The 20666-nt window shown below is 48.0% G+C and overlaps 1 pseudogene; it reads left to right on the forward strand.

Moving 5' to 3' along the window:
* The first annotated feature begins 15671 nt into the window (after nt 1-15671).
* Nucleotides 15672-16529, forward strand: LOC106735444 (60S ribosomal protein L6 pseudogene; annotated as a pseudogene).
* The last annotated feature ends 4137 nt before the right edge of the window (nt 16530-20666 follow it).

Here is a 20666-nt window from a genome sequence, read left to right on the forward strand (position 1 = left end):
ATATTTAAAAGGAAGAGGCAGTGCACTCTGATATGACTCATCAACTGTAGACTGGATCCCCTTTAATAAGAAAAGTCCATGGGCCGGCAAGTGGTGTAAAGGTTAACACGCGGGAGCCCACATGATTGACTGCAAGTCCCGGACCCAACAGCTTAAAAATCGTGCTGGGCACATGTGTGTGCATGCCTCAAATCACGAGAGAAGATTGGAGGAGATGGGATTGCATTGTGGCCTTCCTCCCGAGTGGGCGGAGGAGAGATTTCTTACTTTCCCTTTCTCTCTCTCTTTGTCTCTCTCTGGTGAAAGAATTTAACTTTTTAATGTCTAGGAGAACATGTAGTCACCAAAGACGGAGAGAGGAGAGATCCTCCCCCACAATGGATGTGGTCATGCCGCAATCCTTTTCCTTCCATTTCCTACCCCGTCAGGATCTTGGCATGTATGCATATATACCTGACATGGTTTTCCAGTGGCCAGGTCAGGATTCAACTTGCAGTCAGCCACGTGGCGTGCAACTCCATACACACAGCACTTGGCCACTGTACTCTAAGGCTGGCCCCTCAAAATATTATTTTTCGAATTAGTTTCTCAGTATGGAATAATTTTTAGATGCACAGGACAGTTGCAGTGATAATGTATGGAGGGTCCTAGTGTATTTTTGCCTTGTTTCTTTTCCTAATGTTAAAATCTTTCACAACAGGTGTGTTTTTCACAGGGAAGGAATTAGCCTGCTTATAATGGTACTGACTAAGCCTCAGACTCTGCTTCACCAGTCTTTCCGCTAACACCCTTTGTCACTCCAGAGAAGAGTGGAGAAGACAGGGCGTCATCCTGCATTTAGCTGGCGTTTATTCTTAATGGTGTTGCCCAAATGGTGTTGCTCCTCAGAGCCCATTGTAGCTCCGATCAGTTACAGACACGAATCCTATAGAAGAGGTTAACCAGAAACTCCACCGTTGTGAAAAGATGGACGTAGAGAAAGCGAATCACGCCTGTATTATGATTTGGTGAAAGGAGATTTACAGGATTGGGGGGGAATCAGGTGAGTATGGTGCCCTGGGAGGAAGTATTAGCATCCCTGCGAGTGGAAGAGGGCTGCAACACCTAAGGGAAAACATAATTAAAGCATAACAGATGACAATCCCCTGGAAAAAGATGGAACAAAAAAGAGAAGCTCAATAAGGCACTGATCAAAGAAGTGAAGGGTCCATTAGACAAAGTGGCACGAGAACGGAGCGCCCCCCCACCCTCCGTCATTGTTCATAGCCTCACTGCCTCCATGACTTTTGCTGAGTGACTCGGACTTTACATGGAAAAGTGAAAGGAAAGAAGAGAAAGACAGAAGCTATGCATGAATGTGTCTGTACAGAAGAGAAATGTGCATTTCAGACCGACCGGCTATCAGAACAAGCCTCGCTTTTGTAATCAGAGAGAGCCCAGCTCCACCTGTTCACGGTGGTGTACACAGGAGGGCGTTTCTGAGCAATGGCTGAGTCTGCACGGGAGGCCAGGGCTTGGTTCTCAGCCCCACCTAAGCAGGTCAGGCACAGTGGCGCCAGTGCTTGTGGTCCCAGCTAACTAAGAGGCTAGGCAGGAAGATCACAATGGGGTGAGACCTCGTCTTGCCTGTCTCTCTCTCTCTCAAAAGCAAAACAAAACAAAATCTGGTTGCTTCTAAATCTGCACCATAAATATTCAGAATCCATCTTATTAGTGCTAACAGACAAGGCATCTTTACTTACCGGCACTATTGAGGCACCTCACTGAATCCTTAGAAATTCAGTGAATTCAGTAAAATTCTGCTAAAAAGCAAGGATTAGACACCAGACTTCCACACATGCAAGATAACATACATATTTCTCTCTCCAAAACATCTCATTCAGGCATTCACTCTCCTGCCCCCACCCACCATGTCCATGCTGAAACTGGAATTTACCATGATTTTCAAAGACTATGAAACAAAAGCAGAGAAGAGAAGTGACACCAGGACGGTGGGGAACAAGGAAACATGATACAGCAGGAAGCAGGCTCCTCCGTGTGGCATATGGCTTGCTCCTTTCACCTGCCCACCCCAGCCCCCCAACTCTGTCCCTACCCTGCTCCATATGTATGTCCCCAATTTAGAGGGTTAATTCCTTTCCATTTTTCCCCCCGGGACTAGAGAGTGTAATAGTGGGTAAGAAAACCATGACTCTTGCCGGTAGAGCGCATGTCACATAGTCTTCTCCAAATCAAAGCAGAAGGTTTCCAAAAATCCATACACTTTGAGAAGCTTAACATGTCGTAGAATGCACCTAACCCTAACTTACAGGCTAATGAAATCACAAAGAATAAATGCACAGGAGATTTGCATGAAGGTGACTAAAATTAATAAACTAGATCATGCCCCACTGGAAGGGATCGAAGAGCAGATGCTAAGTGAGCTAAAGTGACAATGAGCGAAGCAGTGATTAGCTGTCCTGCGCTGACTTGCTGACCTGGCACACGCAGTCTGAGTGCAGTAACCACAGTGTCAGAGCTGGAGGGAGACACGGCTCTCCCAACAAGGTTCATGCCCTTCTCTCTGGGAAGACCAGCAAGAGAGACGACGGGGTGGATGATGACACCGAATACTGCTGTTCTACATGTATGAGACAACCGATGTGTCCTGGCTGACTTAGGAGGTGGGAAGCGAAAGGACAGATGAGAGCAGCAGTCCCCAACCTTTTTGGCACCAGGAACCAATTTCATGGGAGACAATTTTTCCATGGATGGTTCCGGGGGATGGTTTTGGGATGATTCAAGCACATTACAATTATTATGCACTTTCTTCTGTTATTATTGCATTGTAATATAATGAAATAATTCTACCACTCCCCATAATGCAGTATCTGCACACTCCCCAGCACTGGCAGCACCACCTTGGCTCCACCTCAGCTCATCAGGCATTAGATTCTCACAAGGAGCATGCAACCTAGGCCCCTCGCATACATAGTTCACAACAGGGTTTGTGCTCTTATGAGAATCTAATGTCACCGCTGATCTGACAGCAATAGAGCTCAGGTGGCAATGAGAGAAATGGGGAGCAGCTCTAAATACAGATGAAGCTTCACTCACTCACCTGCTGCTCACCTCCTGCTATGGGGCCCAGTTCTTAACAGGCCACAGACCTATAATGATCTGTGGCCGAGGGGTTGGGGACACCTGGACTAGAGGCCTAAAAGGGGTAGGAATGTAAGCTGTCCCTGAGAGATGAATCAGATATGAGCAGGAATTGAGGGATCCTGAAAGTTAGACTACCCTGGGGCTTATTCTGAGAATTTGGGCATCCTTCTGCCTGTTGGACAAGCAAAGTCAGCTCATGGTATGGAGCATAATCTGGGCTTTAACATCATGGCTCATAGATCTGGCTGTGCACCAGAACCACCTGGCTGGGTGGCACGTTTGTTTTTAACACCCATGCTAAGACCAGACCCCAAACCTAATGAATCAGCATCTCCAGAGGCTAGTTCCGGCATTGTATGTTTGCAATCACCAGATGACTGCGATCCAGTGAGCTAACCCAATGACCCCATCTCAAAGATGAAGAAACCGAGGCCCAGAGAAAGGATGGAATTGGCCCACAGGGCACATTTTGTGAATTCACTCAGTAGGTGATTTTACAAGCATTTTCCTAACCTTCTCTACTGATGGTATACTCTAAAAATCCCCCTGCAGAGGCAAGCAGGTGTAACCCTAACACCTCTCCACAGCTGTCTCCCCTACTGGATCCAGAAAAGTGTGAAGGTACCTTATAGCTCTGTGCTTCATTGTTTCATCTAGAAGAAAAAGAACCAAGTTTTTTTCTTTTTTTTTGAGAGGTTTTCACTATAGGGTGCGTGTGCTCGCCAGACAGACAGAGAGAGACAGAGAGACAGAAAGCCAGAAATCCCCCCGCAGGGGGCATGGCCACGCTGCAATCCCTTCTCCTCCATTCTCCTCTCGGGATCTTGGGCACGCAGGCCCGGCGTGAGTTTTAAGCTACCGGGTCCGGGACACGAACCGCAGTCAACTACATGGGAGTCCAGTGACATAGCCATTACGCTAACTGCTGGTCCCAAGAACCAACTTCTTGATCTACCCTTAGAAGTGGACCACTTGTTCTTAATGAGGGGAAGGGTAGTTAAAAAAACAGAGAGAGATAAATAGATGACATGGATATAGATAGGTAGATCTCTCTATCTCTATCTATCTCTATACCTATATCTATATCTAATAGATATAGACAGATAGATGATAGATAGATAGATGATAGATATAGATAGATATATGATAGATATAGATAGATAGATGATAGATATAGATAGATAGATATAGATATAGATATAGATATAGATATAGATAGATGATAGATATACATAGATAGATAGATAGATAGATAGATAGATAGATAGATAGATAGATAGATGGTAGATCTGACTTTATATGAGTTTTGCTTTCTCTAGCCCCAGCTACAGATCCAAATGTCTCTAAGTAAAGGATGATGTCTTGCCCCTTAACCAAATCTTATTCCCTCCAAAGCTTGCCATTGGCCAGTCTATAACTGGAGGGGTTTGTTCCCCATTCTTAGGAGGATGTGTGTGAACATGCAAATCCTGCTCTGTTTTAGCCAGACAGACAGGATCATAATCCTAGCACCTGTCCCTGCTCCTGTAATATGTCATCCCACTCCCACTACAGATTCCTTTCTAGATGTTCTTGGATCCCTAAGTCAGATTGCCATCCATTTCTACTGGGCCACACGGCCAGCCCAGTTGTGTGTGTGTTTGTTTGTTTGTTTTACCACAATTAAAACAAGAACAAAAACCTAAGAGATCTCCTTCCAACACTCCTCCCCTGAGTAAAACAGGTCCACTCTACCATGAACATTAGCTCATGGGCGGTGCCAAAGAGGGACCATTTCCCAGCTGCCAGACTGACAGGAAGGAGCCAACCAGGAGTGAGGATGGGCCAGGGGTCCAGGGTACAAGGTTAGGACATTGAAGCTGCCTTCTCTGTGTGTGTAGGGACAGGGCCGATATGAGACAGACAAGCCACAGCACCCTACCTACTCGGCCAGGCAAAACCCAACCACAGCCAGAGTTCTCACACACACCTCCCTGCAACACTTCCTCCCATGAGTCTTTGCAGCTCCTTTAGGTCCTGCACAAATCTGTTGCCCAATTGCCTTCCTCATCCAGCACCTTCACAGGCATCTTTCAGACCAGCTTTCATCTGTCTTTAAACAACTCCAGCCTTTCTCTAGCTTCCCTGCTTCCATCCCAGTCCGCCCCAGGATGCACCAGCCAAAGAGGACTCCTCCCAGGTCAGGTATCTCTGGCCACCTGGCCCTGTGCACACTGTCCTCCCCTCAGTCCCCTGCACTGCTGCCCATTGCTCCTGGCATCTTAGCAGCTTAGCTAGGACAAGGATCTCGGGCAAGAGACTGATCACCCATTGATTTGATTTTTCCTCCTTCTCATGAGCACTGAGTAATCCATCAGTCATCACTCATTCAGCAAATACTTGTGACTCTCCCTGAGGTAGCTGGGAGGTTGCTCTGGCTCCATAAATGGTAAGGTCCCCCAAGACATATAAGAAGATAATTTAGAAATAAAATTTAGAGTTGCCTTCAGGAGTGAATCAAAGAATCTGAGTGGCCACAGTCTTTTTATATTTTTGCAAATGGACAATGATGAGACAACAAAAACAACAGGAACACATCACTAACTCTACATAGGCCCCAGGAAATGGGATGAGTCATAAGTAAGGCCTTAGGTATGGAGCCTAGTTTGGTTCCATTCATTTAATAGACATTTAATTGCTTCCATTGTTGAAAGATCCTTTTCCTTAGGGTATATCCATGGCCTGTGAGGTCACAGTAATGGGTCCTAAAACCACACAGGTCTGGGACCAACAGTTAGCATAACAGCTATGTCGCTGGACTCTCATGTAGTCAGACATGGTTCGAGTCCTGGAGCCAGTGGCTTAAACTCACGCCGTGTGTGTGCGCGTGTGCGTGCGCGTGTGCGTGCGCATGTGTGTGCGTGCCCAAGATACTGAGAGGAGAATGTAGGAGAAGGGACTGTGGCGTGGCCATCCTCCCTGCAGGGTGATTTCTTGTTTTCTGTCTCTCTGTCTTCTCTGTCTTCCTGGCGAGCGCACGTGGCCTATAGCAAAAATCTCTCCAAAAAAAAGAAAAAGAAAGAAAGAAAACAACACAGGTCTGAAAAATTTCTAGAGATCTGTTGTATGATGATATACTACTGAACTACCCACTTAAAAATGTTTTAAATTGTAAATTTTAGGGTGTGTGTGTGTGTGTGCATGTTAACCTGTGAATGTGTATGATTTCCTAAGAGAGACAGACAGACAGGGAGAAAGTATCCACACCCCAATAGGGCATGGTCACATCATAATCCCTACTCCTCCATTTCTCCATGATGTTGAGATTTGGGGCACACACACACACACACGCACATGCCCAGCATGCTTCTCATATAGTAGGTCATGTGAGACCCAGCTCCCTTAACTACTGGGCTACAGGGCCAGCCCAGTTATGTGTTTTGTTTTCTTTGTTTGTTTGTTTGTTTTCCACAATTAAAATAAAAACAAAACCCCAACAGGTGTCTTTCCAACACTCCTCCCCTGAGTAAAACAGGTTCACTCCCACGAACATTAGCTCATGGGCAGTGCCAAAGAGGGACCATTTCTCAGCTGCCAGCCTGACAGAAAGGAGCCAACCAGGAGTGAGGATGGGACGGGGCCCAGGGAACAGGGTCAGGACATTGAAGCTGTCTTGTCTGTGTGTAGAGACAGGGCCAATATGAGACAGACAAGCCACAGCACCCTACCTGCTCGGCCAGGCAAAACCCAACCACAACCAGAGGCCTCAATATCTAGGCAAATGCTAACCTAACCAACACATTTCTTTCTTATTTACATAGCAGGCATAAATCTTCTATCCTTACTTCTCTCCCCTTCGCCCCCATCCAAAGCCTGTTTCCAACATGGAGCGAGTTCTAGTCACAGATGGACACTTGAGTGTGCATGCAGGGAAGGGCAGGTCTATACTTTCAGTGAGAAAAGCACCAAAAAAGTCTCTAACCACAACTGCCAGTGTTAGTGGCCTTGCACTGCTCTTGAACTTATTCTGTAAAGGTGAATAAGCCAACTCTGGAGCCAAATCTAGAGCCAAATCTGAATTTTTCAATTCATTTCCTCTCAACTGAGTATACATTCTGGGTTCACGGACTGTATAGAGATTAGAATTTAAATCTCACCCTCTGTCTCCTTCCCTTCCCCCTTCTCCTCGCCGAGGACAAGAAATGGTTCTTGGCAGGGCTGGTTTCACGGGTGTGTGACCCATTCGGTTAGTTGTACAAGGCTCCTTGCTTAGCGGAGCCCTGAGCTTGGTTCCTTCCTCTACTATCATCATCTTAAAATTCCTAATGATTATTAGTATTATTGTTACTTAAATAATTATTTATTTAATTTTATTTACTTTTATTAATTTTTAAAAATTTGCTATGGGGCACATGCATTCACCAGAGAGAGAGAAAGTGAGAAAGCAAGCCACCAACTCTGGGACTCGAACTGCAGTAGGCCATGTGGGAATCCAGCGCTTCAACTACCATGCCACCTGCTGGCTCCTAGAATTCCTAATTATTTTTTTACACTGAGCTTTGTAAATTGTGGAGCTGGTCCTCCTTTTTGTAATGAAAGCTACTCTGAGGTTGTTTTCACCATTTTCCACATTCCAGCCACTAGTATCACAACACTGCCCTCACTTCCATGACTGGTGTCCAGGTATTTTTTTGTTTGCTTGTTTTTTCTGGTCATAATTTTGGAAAGCAAGAAAAATCACTTCTTAGGTTCTAACCCAAGATAATATTTTTTCCTGTTAATAATTACAGTCTAGAGCCACTCAATAACAGTGGTTAAAAGAGTCAGATCCCACATGGCAGACTAGAGTCAAGGCTCTGGGGACCTGAAAAACACACCAAGATGTGTGTGTATGCTCAAAATTCTGACAGGATGGAGAAACGGAAAAGAGACTGCAGGGTGACCACACCCCACTGGGGGAGAGCTTTACTCTCTCTTTCTCTTTCTCTCTCTATCTCTCTGATGAGCACAGGCACGGGCTGTCAATAAAAAAAAATTAAGATATATTTTAAAGTAGCAACATGAATCTCAAAATGCATACAGTATTTCACTTCAATGTACTAAGATGATTCGGCTTTAAAGAAAACAAAATTTCTCTTTGAGTCCCAATTGTGCTAACGTAAAGGAAGGAACGAGCCGGCTAGCACAAGAAAAACATACTCCTTAAAACCCGCGAAAATGTGGCTCCCACGCAGCGTACGCTCTACCTCTGCTAAGGTTGCACGAGATATTTACAACTTCCATGCCAAAAGTCCTAACTCACGAGAAACCACAGGAAAGCATGTTACACTGAACGCCACAACCACCCAGCCGATATTCACTGAGATCTCTCGACCCCATGCCGACTTCCACACCCATTGTAGGATTTAAAAAAAAAAAAAGCAAAATATTTTTGTGAAAGCAGCATTTGTTTGCTTTTTTCTTAAAGGGGTGACAGTGCGGGACCTAAATCAATTCTAATATATTTCAAATATATTCATTATCATGCCCTAAAAGCGAATTCCCATTTTTGTGGTTCTCCAAGGAGAGTGACAGGGCCTTGTTTGTAACAGCCTCGGGCATAAGCAATCATTGTGTAGCTTAATTAGATATTCCCTGTGCTAGTGTGAGGGACATATGTCCATTCACTGTAACAAACGTGAAGCGCGGCCGTGTGCTTTCACGCTCCTGTTATATGCAGATAAAGGCAGCGCAAGTGCAAGCTCTCCCAGGGACCTGCGGCCCCAGCCACCCCGGCACAATCAGGCGGCATTCAGCGATTGGTTCCAGTGTATTAACAGCCTATGAACTTCTCATCTGCTCCCAGACCGGTTAGACTGTCACCTGCAAGTGCCAGGCAGAGGCCGCTTTTCTCCTCCCCGAAATCGAAGCCACTGGGTCTATCGGGCTGCTGCTCTGTGTCTCCCAACACAAAGGACAATGTTCTGGGGGGTTGGAAACCAGGAGAGCCGGAAAGCAGATCCCCTCTAAGGTAGCTCCAGACAGGAGGGCCACCCCTCCTAGTCAGAGCAAAAGCAACCAGAAGCTAAACAGACTAGGCTAATTTGAAAAGCTGTGTAATTCTTATATTTTGATGTTTTAAAATGATAACTTTATGTACTGAGGATAGGGGATGGTACCAGCAGGGAAAAAGTCTTGTCCTGTCTTACCTTCTCTTCAAAAAAAAAAAAAGAAAGAAAGAAAGAAAGAAAGAAAGAAAGAAAGAAAGAAAGAAAGAAAGAAAGGAAGGAAGGAAGAAAAGAAAATGAGTGACCTGCTACTATGGTTTAGATAATGATTTGTCTCTTGAAGGTTCATGTTTTGAACTTCAGTGACAATGGCATGTGTTTAAGAGACATGGCCTAGTGTAGTGGGCGGTGTGTTTGGATCATGGAGGGATCACACTCATGCATGGATTAATGATGTCTCCTTAGAGTGAGCTCCAGCTCTTGTCAGGAGGGGTTAGTTCCCATGAGAGCAGGTTGTTATAAAAAGAAGACTAATCCCCCCCAGGTTGGCCTCTGCACATGCCTGCCAGCTTCCCTGAGTCTGTTGCCCACATAGAGACAGCACCAGAGGGCGGCCTGCTGTCAGGCCCTCATCTCTGGACTTTCCAACCACCAGAACCACAAGCCAAATAAATGCCTACTCTTACAAATCATGCAATCTTAGGTATTTCTGTTAGGAACACAATAGCAGACCCAGACAGTCCAATACTTCTCTTCTGTACCGACCTGGTGATGTGTGCTTCTGTCCCACCTTCGAACAAACTCTAGCTTCCTTCAGCTGAAAACCATTTTGATCAGGAAGTCATCCAGGCTTTTTTCCTCTCTAGGGAAACATGTGTGAGTAGCTAAGACTGTAAAAAGGGACCACAAACTGGGTGGCTTAAATTAGTTGGGAAATTCAGACAAGTTTTGCCCAAAGCTTGGGAGCAATTTTGATAACATATTTTAGTAGAATGAGCTACCTCTGAACTTAGTGCTTAAAATCACCATTTTATTCTTTCTCAAGATTCTGAGGGTGAGCAATTTGGGGAACGTACGGTGGGGGGGATACTTCTCTCTGATATGCTGACACAGACATCCAAGATGGCTTCTTCTCCAACATGTCCAGTGCTCAGCTAGGATCAGATGGGGTATGCTTGAGTAACTGGCACTTGTGACTTAGAAAGATGAAGGTTGGCTGGTTTTGCTTGATGGGGGCAGTTACATGATGGTGGTCTTCAAAAAGTTCATGGAAAATGCATGTGATGAAAAAATCACAGGGGTTCCCAATTTTCTCGTACCCAAATAATCTTGTACTTTAATTCCCTTTTTCCACAGACTTTTGGACACTCTCATCTGTCTACAATCTTGAGTTTCCTAGCTGCTCCACATAGACTCAGAGCGACTCTCTCCATGTGGTCCCCTTAGCTGAGCTGCCAAAAATCCCAAAGTGCAAGCTACCAGAATTCCTTAAGACTTAGGCCTAGGACAGGTGTAGCTGCACTTCCGCATTCTACTGGCTAAAATGTGTTGTGTAGCCCACCCAGATTCGGAACGGAAGGAGAGTTCATGCAGGTATGAACACTAGACGCCTTGGAGGCTGCCTTTGGAGACAAGCTATCTCAGGAGCTGTTCCTTCTGCCTCTTCCCCCTTCAAGGACCCAGCAGATCTGTCCCCATGTTTGAGTGGCACTCCCCTGAGAGTGGCACCTGGGAGGCTGGGTCTGCCCTCCCACAGGCATTTATTCTCAGCCACCTGGGAGAGCCAGCAATGGACACATATGGAGACACCGTCCATTCAAGGGTGAAAAATCTCCCTGGTGCAACAGTGGACAAAAGCAGTTTGCAGCATGCAAGCAATTTCTCAAGCCTGATAACAGTCTCACGGGGAAGTCCAAAATGAGAAACCAGGCTGCCGGTCTCTGCAGACTCTTAATGGCAACTTGCACATGTCTGGCAGAGAAGGATGGAGGATCTGAGCACCTCTGCAGACAGGCTGCTGTCGATTCTTGCAGGGCTTGGCACAGGTGGTAGGGGAGGTTGACTGCACACGAGCACTGTCCATCAGAGGCTGTGAGGTAACTCAGATGAGAAAGCAGTCAACAAGAAAAGAGAAGCAGAGTGAGGGAACAGGGGTCAGTTACTATAACCACCGTGGGCACTCGGCGTCCCTAAAATCACAAATGCCTCTGTTAAAACATGTGCAGGAAAGAATTCTCTTTATGTAGCCGAACGGTCTGCAGGTGACTAAGGAGCATGATGTTTGGGAGTCATTCATTCCTTCAGCAAGTTCTTAGCCAGGACTTCCATGCTCTGGGCACAGTCTGTGAGGCTGACTCACGTGGAAGGTTCTGAGTTCCAGTCTGAAGACCTCCCGCAGTACACTGGGCATTCATGTGCTCATGATCCGGGGCTAGCTGAGGCTGGGGTAGAGCACTGTGTTAAGAACCTGTTGGGGGTGCTATCTCTCTGTCTCTGTCTCTCTGTGTTTCTCTTACTCATAAAAAAATAAATGAATAAACTTTAAAAATGGAGAAAGGGGGCCAGCAGGTGGTATGGAGGTGAAGGTACTGGAGTCACCTGGCCAACTGCACAGTTCAAGTCCCAGACCCAGTGGCTGGAAATTACATTGGGCTTGTGTGTGCATGTCCAAAATTCCAAGGAGACTGGAGAAGGAATTGTGCATGGCCATATCCTCGGGGATGATTTCTCTCTCTCTCTCTCTCTCTCTCTCTCTCTCTCCAGTGAGCACACATACTCTATAGCAAGATGGAGAGAGGAACCAGAGAGATGGAAAAGTGGAGAAGATGGAAGGAGAATGAAAATTAAAATTGGTGGTAGATGTTGGAGAAGAGAAATGGCTCATGGGGAGTCTGGGTAGGCAGGGTTTTTTTATGATTATTTTATTTAACTTTATTTATTTATTTTAATTTGACCAGAGAGGGACAAAGTGAGAGAGAGAGAAAGTGAGAAACCAAGCCTCCAGGTCCAGGACTCGAACCACAGTCAGCCATGCGGGAGTCCACTTGCTGGCCCCTGGGTGGGCAGTTTTTGAGTGTAATATGTACAGTGTGGACTTCTAAGGCCCATGACTGTGTCTTGAAGCCACACTACTGAGGATGTGCCTGGAAGCAGCACAGAGTGAGGTGTGACAGGGAAGAACTGCACACAGAGGCCATCCCAGAGCCTCCCCTGCAGTGGCGGGGGACCCCTGTGTCCCACTGTGTCATCCCAGCTCAGAGCAGGCAGGGCCTGGGACACAGGAGACTGAGAAGCCAGTGCCGAGGGGCCCAGCTGACTGGAACCGAGCCCAGGGCAGGCTCGGCAATGGGAAGCTCCTGTCCTGGCCAGAAGCACAGTTCTGATCCAGGCAGAGGAACGGAGGAAGGGAGGGGACGATCTTATGGCTGGAACAGAGAGCGGGAGCCGGGCGATATTGCTGATAATGCTAGGCAGGTGTCCCCAGAGGTGACTTCATATCCTCAGATGGATTTCCGACACTCGTTCTGGCCAGATTCTGGGACCTGAAGAGTCAGTTCTTCCCTTTGGTACAGAGAACATAAATCCTCCTTTGTTGGCAAGTTGGTGATACTGGGGGCAGGTCCCTACCCTACCCACATAAACGAGAACTCACCCTACACAGTCCCTGTAATTTAAACAGACCCGCCGTTAGCACTGGGAAGAATCAGGTGAGTTAGTAACGGCGTGGTGGCCTTTGAGTGTTAGGAACGGTATGCTACCTCCTTCTCCTCTGGCGGCAAGCAGCTGCCATGCTCCGGGGAAATAAAGGTTACCATAAGGGGGGAAAGAGCATGAAATTGGCCCTGACCTTCGTCTCTGTGCACGTGGGAAGCAGCACCAGGTGCCACAGATGCACCCCTTCCCCTCCCATCATTGGAGGGGAAGGCTGCTGATGGGAGGCAAAGCCCACTTTCAGAAGACTCTAGAATATTCTGGCATTTCAGCACTATTAGGCTAGACTGGCTTCCATCCTGCTAGAAAACTTTGATCAAGATCATCATTCCGTAAACTTCCTGGGAAGCTTTTCCTGAAAAGGCACTGCTGGCCTCCAATCCTGCACACGTACTAGCATTGAGACAAAAGGTTGACATGCAGCTTGGGCTCTGCAGCAGGTGAAGCTCGGTTGGCCGCTGACACTCTCTGGGCCTCCTCAGCTTCCTCACCTGCAATGTGGGCAGCTACCCCCCCCCCCAGGGATATCTTATGGCTACAGTGAGATATCAGATGGGAAAGGGGTTTGAAAAGAACAGGTGTGCAGCTCTTCACCCACAGAGAACACCCTGTCACAGCTGGGTAGGACAGACCACCACTGCAGAGCATCTGCCCCAAGCCCCAAGCTCTGCAGGCAACACCTCCTGCAGACTTTGCTGCTGCTGCCTGCACAGAGCCGCCGTTGGGCAATCTCAGGTTGCCACATTTCTGAACACATGTTCAGACCAGAGGAAGGCGGTGTACCCATGTCTCAATCCTTCCACGAACTGCCTTTAAACCAGATGATTACAGGGAGGGTGCATGTCATGGTGGGTGTAGCCGTAGCCGGGCAGTTTCCCCTGCTTTGCCTCTCCTTACCCCCTCCATCCTGCTCTCACCTCCATTTCAGCCATAAGACTGTGTCCTCCCTTTCTCACTCCATCCCTCTGCCTGTCTCCTTTGCAGTGTGAGCTCTCCCACCCCCTGCATGTCAATCCCTCCTCTAAGATGCCTCAGCAGCAAGCAACCTCTCTCTCTCTCTTTCAGACCTCTGCAGTAAAGCTGTTCTCAGAACACTGGGTATCAGCCTGGCAGCATCTGTGTCACTAAGACATGTGGTTAAAACGAGAACCTGGGGCTCCACCCAAACCCACCAAGCCAGGCTCTGCGTTTTAACAGCAGCCTGGGCACTAGCGTACTCCAGTCTGCAGCTGCTCTGATGACCTCCCTGACTCCACCGCAGAGGCAGAGGCGTCACCACTGGCTCTTCATGGTAACCTGATACTGCTAGGCAGGTGTTCTCAGAAGCATGTTGTATTCTCAGATGGGCTCAGATAACTAGAAGGCAGGGAGCCCGTGCTTTCTCCAAGTGCCTGGCTCAGGGCTCTGCAATGGATTTGGCTAAGCCAGCCTGGATTCTTCCTCTTCCTTCCTTCCTTCATCCACGTCTCTCTCTATTTTATGTTTTTAATTATTTATTCCTTTTGAGAGTGGAGAGAGAGACCTCCAATAGGATCTTCATGTGGCAATCCATCCCCAGCCTCAGCCTCTGTCCAGACCACAGGTGAGCATGTGCACCCAGTGTGCACAGGGGGACACGGACAGGGGCTAGGACTTTCCCCGAGGGTTCAGCGCCGCAGCGTTTGCGTTACCACTCTGACACTGCGGCCGGCCCACTCAAGTCTTTATTGAACACTTCGGAGCCCACCCGTGTTCAAAACACTGGAGATCCAGCTAAGAACATACAGAAGAAACAGACACAGACACGAGCTGGCAGGTAAGGGAGAGGCCGTTTTAGCCACAGCTAAGTGCCAGGAAGAAAACAGAGCAGAGGAGGGTGCGGAGGGAAAGGGGGATGCCTTAGGCCAGATTGTCTGGAGACCTTTGGGGAATTCTTATCTTCTCTGAGAGCCATGCACCTTCCTGCCTCATCCATCCACCCCCACTCTTCCATACATACACCCTCCTGCCTCATCCATCCACCCCCACTCTTCCAGGGCAGGACGAGTCCCAGGTCTCAGGCTCCCCCATCTGTGTTTGTCCCCCACACACCCTGCAGAGCAGCCCATCCCCTACACACCCTGTAGGGCAGCGGCTCTGCTCACTTCCTCAACCTGGCTCTTCAAACATGGTGGAGCAGTCCATCACACATCTGTGCTCCCAAGCGACGTAGGTAAGGAAACAGGGCTCCTTTAAAAAAAGAAACAAACAAAAAACACCCATCCTTAACTCAGTCTCATAGCCCCTGATAGGTCCCCCTGGCCCTTGCTGCTCATACTGGAAATGTGGCCCCGGCTTCACCTGGGAGCTTACTAGAAAGACAGAATCTTGAGGGTCCGTGTTGGCACACAGTGACACTACCGGTCTCACATGCAACCAGGACCTCCCTGGGCGTGCTGGTGCACATGCCAGTGGTCTGGCTGGTGGACACGGGAGTGGGTCACTGTGCTAAGGTGCTGTCGGGTGCTTCTCCCTGTTTTCACCTGCAAAGCAAGGATAAAAATAGAACTTGTCTCATAGGATTGTTCGTAATGGGGACTGAGTGAGTTGGTATCTATAAGGCAGATCTAAAAAAGTCTTCAAAAAATAAATAAAAAAAAGGAAAGACGTACAGAGTTTGGGGCTCCACTCAAGCCTACTAACCCAGAGCCTGCATGTGAACCAGACCCCCAAGTAATGTGACCTAGAGCAATTCTGCCTCCAGACCCCTCTGTCCCTGGAAACCACCAAAGCCACATAGAATAGCCAGCGTTCCGGTGAGCTGGACAGCCACGTAATGCTTGGTTTAAAGAGCACACGTGAGGCCCTTAGTTCTCTTTCCCACCATACAAGATGGCAGGTGGAAAAGCTGTGAAGCAGGATACTCAGGAGAAGAACCCTGAAGCCAAGAAGGCTGATGCCAGTGGCAAGGTTAAAAGGGTGACCCCAAGGCTAAAAAGTCCAAGAAGGGGAAGCCCCATTGCAGCTGAAATACAGTCCTAGTTGGGGGCATCGGCAGATACTCCCGGTCTGCCATGTATTCCAGGAAGGCCATGGACAAGAGGAAATACTAGGCCACTAAATCCAGAGCTGGAAAGAAAAAGGAGAAGGTCCTTGCCACTGTCATAAAACCAGTTGGGAGGAATAAGAATGGTGGTACTCAAGTGGTTAAAGTTCACAAAATGCCTAGGTATTATCCTACTGAAGATGTGCCTCGAAAGCTGTTGAGCCACGGCAAAAATTCTCTCAGTCAGCCTGTGAGAAAGCTGCAAGCCAGCATCACTCCTGGGACCATTCTGATCAGCCTCGCTGGACGCCACAGAGGCAAGAGAGTGGTTTTCCTGAAGCAGCTGAGCAGTGGCTTGCTACGTGGGACTGGACCACTGGTCCTCAATTGAGTTTTACTGTGTAGAACACACCAGAAATTTGTCATCGCTACCACCACAAAACTTGATATTAGCAAAGTAAAAACCCCAAAACACCTTGCCAATGCAAGAGAAAAAAAAGCTGCAGAAGTCCAGACAGCAGGAAGATGAGATTTTCAACACAGAAAAAGAGAAATACAAGATTTCAGAGCAGCGCAAAGTTGATCAGAAAGCTGTGGCCTTGCAGATATTACCAAAACTCGAAGCTGTTCCTCAGCTCCAGGACTACCTGAGATTCGTGTTTGCTTTTACACATGGAGTCAATCCTCACAAATTGGCGTTCTAAGTTTCTTGCCAAGAGCCTAATTAAATAACTAATCACATTCATATATGTACACGTGTGTGGCTAGTCCCACCATGCAGCAGTTCGGCACGCATAGAGGAAGCCAGATCTCACACGGCCGACAGGGGCCCCAATAGGGGGGAAACTGGCTGAGGTGCATGTTTGTGCCTAGGATCCCGAAGGATGGAGAATCAGGAAGAAAAGCACTGCAGCATGACCAGCCCACGTGGCTCGCTCTCACTCTCTCAGGCATGCATGTGCCATCCAGCATTAAAAAAGAATACCTGTGAGGTCTCAGCTGCAGTATCTAGCACTAGTAGAGGCAGCTGTTCTGCAGGCTGAGGAAACATGGGAGGCCTGGGTTCAACTCCTGGCTCATCTGGGTGTGGTGGTATGCACCCCTAGTACCAGCTATGAGGAAGGTTGGGGCAGGAGGATCACAATACAGTGAGACTTTGTCTTAAAAAAAAATCCAGGGGACCAGCAGTTAGCGTAATGGCTATGTTGCTGAACTCCCATGTAGTCAACCACGGTTCAAGTCCTGGACCCGGTGGCTTAAACTCACGCCAGGTGCATGTGCACGCATGGCCAAGATCCCGAGAGGAGAATGGAGGAGCAGGGATTGTGGCGTGGCCATCCCCCCTGGGGGGTGATTTCTCGCTTTCTGTCTCTCTGTCTCTCTCTGTCTGGCGAGCGTACGTGCCCTATAGCAAAATCCTCTCCAAAAAAAAAAAAAAAAGGTGTGTATATATATATATATATATATATATGTAGTTACGAGTTTTGTTTTACAGATGAATTTAACTGAAGCACAGAGAAGTTAGGTTGTTTTTTTGTTTGTTTTTAGAATTATTTTATTTAAGTTTACTAGTTATTTTTTCGATTTGATCACAGAGAAAGAGAGAGGAGAGAGAGAAGTGAGAAAGCAAGCCACCAGATCCAGGACTCCAACCATGATCAGCCATGTGGGAGTCCCGTGCCTCAACCACCATGCCACCCGCTGGCCCCAGAGAAGTTGAGTTTAAGCCTAAGTTCATAAACTTGTAAACGGCAGGGCTGACCTTGAGCCCTGAGGATCTCACCACCCAGCCTGTCCCCCAACTACCTCCACATTTTACATGGAGAGCCAGCTCAGCGTTGTTGGGGCTGCCATACCAGAGTACCAAAGCCCGGGCAGCCTGAACACCAGACGGCATGGTCTCGCGGTCCTGGAGGCCCCAAGGCGAAGAGCAAGGCAGCAGGTCGGCTCCTTCTGAGGCTGAGAGAATCTGTCCAGGCCTCTCCCCCAGCTCCCGCTAGGTCGTTGGCAATCTTCGGCGTTCCTGGGCTATCGATCCACCACTGCCTACGCGCCTTCATCTTCATGTGGCGTTCTCTGCGTGTGTCCCAGTCTCTCCTTTTCAGAAGGACACCAGTCACCCTGGATTAGGCCCACTCTACTGCCCTCGTCTCCATAACTACATCTGCAACGACTCTACTTCCAATAAGGTCACAGCTGGAGAGGGCTCGGGGTTAGGACTTCAAGAATTTTGAGGGCGCCAATCAACCTATAGCAGAGAGTAACAAAACGACCACATCAGGCCCAGCTGCAGTGGTGCCTGCTGCTAAGGCACTGTGCTCTGCCTGCTGGGACCACACGGGAGGCTTGGGTTCAACTCGTGGTGTAGTCTAAAGGCAGAGCTTCGTGACCCGGGCGGTGAGGCAGGAGGATTGTGACATAAGGACCTTGTCTTAAAAGTACTTCTGCTAATGCAGAAGTACGATGTGTGACCTATGCCCATCTGAAAGGACGATGAAGTTCAGGTCGTGCGAGGAACTATAAAGGGCAGCACACTGGCAAAGTGGGCAAGTTTACAGGAAGAAATATGTCATCTGCACTGACCAGGCGCAGCGGGGAAGGCGAATGGCACAGCGGTCCATGTGGGCATTCACCCCAGCAAGGTGGTTATCACTGGACGAAAGCTGGACAAAGACCGCAAAAAGATGCTTGAATGGAAAGCCATGTCTCGCCAAGTAGGAAAGGAAAAGGGCAGATATAAGGAAGAAACAAGAAACAAGAAGATGCAGGAGTAAAATAATCTTATATACTATTCTTATTAAAAACTGCTAAAATGAAAAAAAGTAATAATAACGACAGCTAACATTGTGTCCATGCATTATTCTCAGTGCCTTACAGATATCCCCTCATTCAATCCCCATCACAATCCCACACGTTCTATTTTCACCTTTGTTTTGCAGATGAAAGAAACTGAGGCACTGACAGGTTGTGTGTCTTGACCCAAGTCCTACAGATACTGAGGGAGGGAGCTGGGATTCAAACGCAGGCACTCCGACCTCGAAGCATGCTGTAGGTTCTCTCCACTGGCGTTTAGAATTATACTGAGCTCACATCCTACACTTTCCTCAGCAGGTCATGGTTGGCGTTTTGGGTCAGTGGGGCCAGGGCGGCATCTCTGAAAACAGAGCCCTATGGGAGAATCCCTGACACTCAGCAAGTGCAGGGACAGAAAGGGCTAGAAAAGTATATTTTCACTTTTAGAAGTTTTTGCTATGAAGTATGTGCACTCATCAGAGAGACAAAGAGGCAGAACACAAGAAATCTCCCCCCAGGGAGAATGGCCATGCCACAATCCTTTCTCCTCCATGTTCCTCTGGAGATCTTGGGTACACACACACATGCGCCCAGTGTAAGTTTCAAGCCACTGGGTCCAGGACTCAAACCACAGTTCGTCACTTGGGAGTCCAGTGCCTTAACTACTATGTTGCCAGCTGACCCGTCAAAAAGCACATTTTCTTTTCTTTTTTTTTTTTTAATTACTTATTTTAATTTCTTTTTGGAGAGGTTTTTGCTGTAGGGTGCATGCGCTCACTCAAAAGACAGAGAGAGACAGAGAGATAGAAAGTGAGAAATCATCCCCCAGGGGGATGACCATGCCGCAATCCCTTCTCCTCCATTCTCCTCTTGGGATCTTGGGCACGCACGCACACCCACCCAGCACGAGTTTAAGCCACCGGGTCCGGGACTCAACCCATGGTAGACTATGTGGCAATCCAGTAACATAGCTATTATGCCAACTGCTGGTCCCACTTATTTTAAATTTAATTTATTATCATTATTCTTCAATTCTGAGCAGAGAGAGCCAGACAGAGAGAAAGGGAGAGTGGGAAAGCAAGCCGCCAGGTCCGAGACTCAAACCGTGGTTAGCCATGCGGAAGTCCAGCACCTCAACCACCATGCCACCTGCCAGCCCCAAAGTACATTTTCTTGATGCAGAGAAAGCATTTACTTCAAAGCCAATAAAACTGGGACATGGCTTTACTCTGAAGAAAACGAACGCTAAATGAAGTATCTTTCTGCAGCGCGTGGCATCTAGCAAGTACTCGGTATTAGCACTATTACCATCTTACTGAGCAATTGCAATGCGGGGACTCTGGCCTGCACCTTTTACATTTCCTTCTAATCTTTGTAACAAGTAGGAGGTAAACGCTGGCATCTCATTGTAGAAGAGGAAACAGAGGCTCAAACGAGTGTAGTGAGCTCTTACTCCTGGGCCTGGGATGGGGACTCTTTTTAAGACATAAGCGGGCTGAGCCTTTGAGCAGACGAGCCTTGGAACATTACAGCAGAGGAGATTTGCATGTGTAACTGGGATAGTGTCCACCGCCGGAGTCAATATTTCCAGGTCAGAGCGTCTTCGGGAAAGGAAGGCGGCGTCCTCGGAGCTCCGGTCTCCTTAACTGCACCCTGGGAAGCCTTCACACAGCCTTTTTTCTTCCCCCCGGTGGTCTAATCTGGAGTCAGATCCAGCCGCTGGCTCTTACAGACCGGGAAGGACCGGGAGCCAACAGGAAAACAACAGGTGAGCCTGTGAACAGGCCCCTTCTGTGCCTCGGGCAGGGTGTCTGCCTGGGCAACTGCGGGGCTGCGCTGACTTCCAGAACCTTCTGCCTCTGCAGGTGTTTTAGGAACTCGGCCTCAGCGCTTCAGTGACCCATATTTTATTACCTTTCAGGTTTCTATAATTCATCATTCACTCCTTTCTGAAAACCTAGAATGAAAGTTTAGCAGCTCAGTGCCCTGGCCTCTCTCCATTCTCTCCCCAAACACATCGGCCTGTTTGTTCTCTTTCATCCCCGCTC

The sequence above is a fragment of the Tupaia chinensis genome, unplaced genomic scaffold (assembly GCF_000334495.1).
Source record: "Tupaia chinensis unplaced genomic scaffold, TupChi_1.0 Scaffold000392_1, whole genome shotgun sequence".
NCBI classification, from domain to species: Eukaryota; Metazoa; Chordata; class Mammalia; order Scandentia; family Tupaiidae; genus Tupaia; species Tupaia belangeri.